This window comes from Salvia splendens, chromosome 18 (genome assembly GCF_004379255.2).
Source record: "Salvia splendens isolate huo1 chromosome 18, SspV2, whole genome shotgun sequence".
NCBI lineage: Eukaryota > Viridiplantae > Streptophyta > Magnoliopsida > Lamiales > Lamiaceae > Salvia > Salvia splendens.
Genome location: NC_056049.1, coordinates 17,310,106 through 17,314,270, shown reverse-complemented (window position 1 = coordinate 17,314,270; position 4,165 = coordinate 17,310,106). Strand labels below are relative to the sequence as shown.

At 34.9% G+C, this 4,165-nt stretch overlaps 1 long non-coding RNA gene across 5 annotated transcripts; it reads right to left on the bottom strand.

Moving 5' to 3' along the window:
* Window positions 1-1,286: 1,286 nt before the first annotated feature.
* On the bottom strand, window positions 1,287-4,165 carry LOC121776139. 5 transcript variants are annotated; one of them, XR_006045243.1, is made up of 3 exons: window positions 3,759-4,165; window positions 2,532-3,384; window positions 1,287-1,848 (listed from the first exon to the last, which is right to left on the bottom strand). It is a non-coding gene; the product is annotated as an uncharacterized LOC121776139 (long non-coding RNA). The 5 variants fall into 5 exon arrangements; XR_006045245.1 differs by having other exon boundaries at window positions 1,287-2,892; window positions 2,974-3,384; XR_006045246.1 differs by having other exon boundaries at window positions 1,287-3,074; window positions 3,292-3,384.

Here is a 4,165-nt window from a genome sequence, read left to right as displayed (position 1 = left end):
CACTTTCGTCGCACTATGGTAAGAGGATGTGATTGATTGATTGATGTGGAAAATGAGGAGATAAATTGTCTGGCCAGACTTGGATTTTTGTGTTCTCGTGATATTTCTTACTATATAAAACTCGAGATCACTGGTATGGATGACATAACTTATTAAAATGTTTTCGGCATGAGCCCATTGAGTACATCAAGTACTCAGCCCTGCATATTATTTTCTTATGTGCAGGTTGAGTAGGATGTTGCAGAGGATGTTGAGCTAGCCTTAGGATGCGTCGTGTCTTCATACATAGGCGTGATCCTTGACTCTCCCTTTGAACCTTATTTCTGCTGCTAGGTTTTGAATCATGTTTCAATACTTAAATCCTTTTCGCACTATGTTGAGCATGTTTTGGTCGTGTTAAGTTTTAAACGTCTATTTACATTATTGTCTGAAAATGATGTCTTTCACGTGAAATAGACTACATGTTTTCTTAGAAATTGATTGGGTTTTAAATAACTATTTTCTCCGCTGTTTCCTTTAAAAGTGTTTATCATATGTTGTTTTATTAAATAGCAAAGTTATAACTTTAAGCCCCCTTAAAACAAAAAGAAAACGTTTTCTTCATCCTTTAAGTTAATTAAGTTTTCAATAAAAGGCTACCCTTGCATGTTTGTCTCACGATCGCCGCGTTTGTAGTACCCCTAGTATGGGCGGTCGTGACATGGGTCCAGGAAACGGGTACGTACGGCACAAGCATGACTCAGAATGCTAAAAATAAATTGAGAAACAGAATCAAACAAATCGGGGACTAAACTGACTTTCCTAAAATGGCTAAACAAACTAGCACAGAAAGTGGGGACCAAATTTCTCTAAGTGACCAGGTTCTGGAAAAGCTGCAAAAAAGCACAAAAGACAAGCAGAAAATAAAAACATGAGCAGATCTGATTCTAACTACTAACAAACTTCGTCTTCTTCATGAATCAAATGGGAATAACAGAGTAAAACACAGCATAAACCACCATGAAAACAGAGCAAGATCCAAATATGAATTTAAACAAGGAATTTAAGACTAAACTCGACAGATCTAAACTACTGGGCCTAGCAAATACGAGATTCAACAGTAACAACCATAATTATGCAAAATTTAAATAGCAAACTCCAGATCCACCATGATTCACAAAAATCCCAACGTCTCCATAATCAGATCCACCACTTCCAACCACAATCCAACAGATCCCAAATCCAAACATCCAACAGACAGCAAATACTAAATAGAAAAGCAGCAAACACACATCAACTCCACGAGATCCAACAAAAATCAACAGAAACTTCCATAATATTTAGAACTAAGCTTGATTCCAGTAGATCCGAGTCAGAAACAGAAACTACTAAGCTAAAAACCGACAAGTACTTAAAACGAGAACTAAACAAAGCAAGGTAAAATATTGTTTCTTCGCCCACGCAGGGTGGTGTTACACAACAGCAAAAGGACTAAAACCACAACGGTAGCCAGAATTCACCCCATATCCAAGTACACAGCAACTGAAACGTGTTTGAAGTGTGGAGCTAAGTGAGTGAGCTGAAGTTATGCTAGATGCCTCCCTCAAGTGATATCTCCATTCTTCAATGTTGAGCTCTTTATATAGGTAAGGCTCTGATCCCTAGGGCATCTTCTTGGTGAATTTACGCTTGTGCCCCTGAATAAGATCTTTTAAAGTCTGCTCTTGCTCCATTCTGCTCATGTCGCCAACTTCTTGATTCTCCTAAGTCCGAGCGACGACTTCTGATGTTTCACTTCAAAATTCATCTCTTTTACATCTGCCAGGTCAATTAACACAAACTACAGGGTCCGACAGATTTATTATGCACCTGAACTTAGAAAGATTCATTAGTGTTCCAAAAACACAGAATTTAACCCAAAAACCAATGCATGAAACGAGCTTTATCACATCTATACAATATCAACATATAAACCATATAATTTCAAATTCACATCTAATATAAATTTTAGAAATAAAATATATAATTTCAAATTCAACATTAATATCACACAATATTATAATTCAATTGATGACCTACACCCCTTGTCGACTCATATCCACAACAATTAGACATTATAAATTAGAATTTCACCTCTCTAATTTTACAAAACTATTTAACATCTAAATTCATATATAATTTTTACTAGAAGTTAAACTGACATCTAACTTTGCAAAGTTATTTCACATAATTCAACATTCCAACAAGAAAATAATATACCCACATCTAATTCAACATTATCACAATATAATAGGATGAATATTGACAAACCTATCAAAGTCACAACAACACTTTCATGAACTCTCCATAACTTAACAAAACAACAACTAATGGAGCAATTAACAATGAACAATGTATATAAAAGCCATTAAAATTAACGAAACAACAAATCATTGGACCAAATTGAGCAATTTTAAATTAAACCCTAACTTATAAAATTGGGGAAAACCTACACAAAATGAACCCTAACTTATAAAATTGGGGAAAACCTACACAAAATAAGGGAGGAATACCAGAATATTGAAGAAAATGACCACAATTGTCGGATTCGTCGGAAAATCGCCTGAACCTCCCTGCTGCGTGCTGCCTCTCTCTCTCGGTTCTGTTATGTTTTGTTTTGGAGGATTTTATTTTCGTTGAAAGACACATGAGCAACATGAGTCCCTCAGAAAAACGCATGAGTATCATGCGTCTTTAGCCTAAAACGTATAAAAGTTATGCGTCGTCTTATAGACGCATATATTACATGCGTCTTACACTGAAAACGCATCTTCGTCTTGCGCTTCATTAACAGAAACACATGTCTATCATGCGTCACTCCCTTTGTGGGAAACTATTAAAAAACAACCCCTTTTATGGAATGTTTAAAGTGTCCTACAACAAAAAAAATTTTTCTCGATTATAATATATAACTAATATAAGAACATACAAGAATGAGTAAATTAGAAAACTAACAGTTCAAGTTTCAGGTCTTGGGCTGAGTTCAAATACTAGAACAGAGAGAGCTATTTTCTTACATTCCTTATATGTAATATAATTTCCATCTAGCTGAACAACTGGAAACATTGAAGGTTCATTAGACATTTTCAAACCTCATAATAATATTAATCAAAGAGAATGTGAAATATGAAGAACAAGATAGATTACACGAAAATATGAAGAGTTGTACTGTATGAAATATGAAGAACAAGATGATGATAAATTCTCAGAGCTGGTGTATGCTGTCCTTTTTGCAAAATTTATATTTAAATTGAAAGTGAAGGAAGAGGCTACCTATGTCATCTGACTCATTCGACTCTTCTATTCGTGCTTGTCCCTGATTCTGCAATCATCCACTTCTCTTATCCTACTATGTTCCAAATATCTCTAGCACAAGAAAGGAAAATATAGTTCTCTGAATCAACTTCGGCAAAGCTTAAAAAGGAAGAACATATTGTTTTTGTTGAGCTAACTTCACATGGTTTTTGTTTGGGAAACTGATTTTAGCAAAAGAATTTAACAATGCAATCACATTAAATACATCTACAGGAAGAACATAAAATTTACACATAAGAATAATCTTCAAATAGATACTATAATATCTGATAAGTATGAGAGAGATTTCTCCATTTCCAGATCAAGACAAATTCAACTTTCTACATATAGCAAAAACTGAACCACAAAATTCCATCAAATTGCTATCTATTTATCCAACTGATGCTAAAATCGCATAGGAAAACCGAAAACACTATATGACTTACTGCAGAAAATACGCATTTCTCCAGTTGTGAGCATCAACAACTGCCTCCCCTTCCCATTCACAAACAAATAAAAAAATCTAATCAGAAACTAAATAGTAGTAGAATTTTGAATGACTATAATCCATATGCTCCAATTGGAAACCTAAAACGTTATCACAGACAAAAAACAACCAAACTTGGTGAGTATTGGCTTCATAATTACCGAATGGATCTGCCATACATTATTTCACCACATCATACTTGTGATTAACTTACAACAGTATGTAGAGATATTTTACAGCAATCGGTCGGCGTCGGATTCCACAGATTGGAGGGGAAGAACGATGGAGAGAGATAGGGTTAAAAAGAGTAGAAAAGTGAAACAGCAGAATCCCGGTAAATAGCATTCTAAATTTCCCAACGGCAAG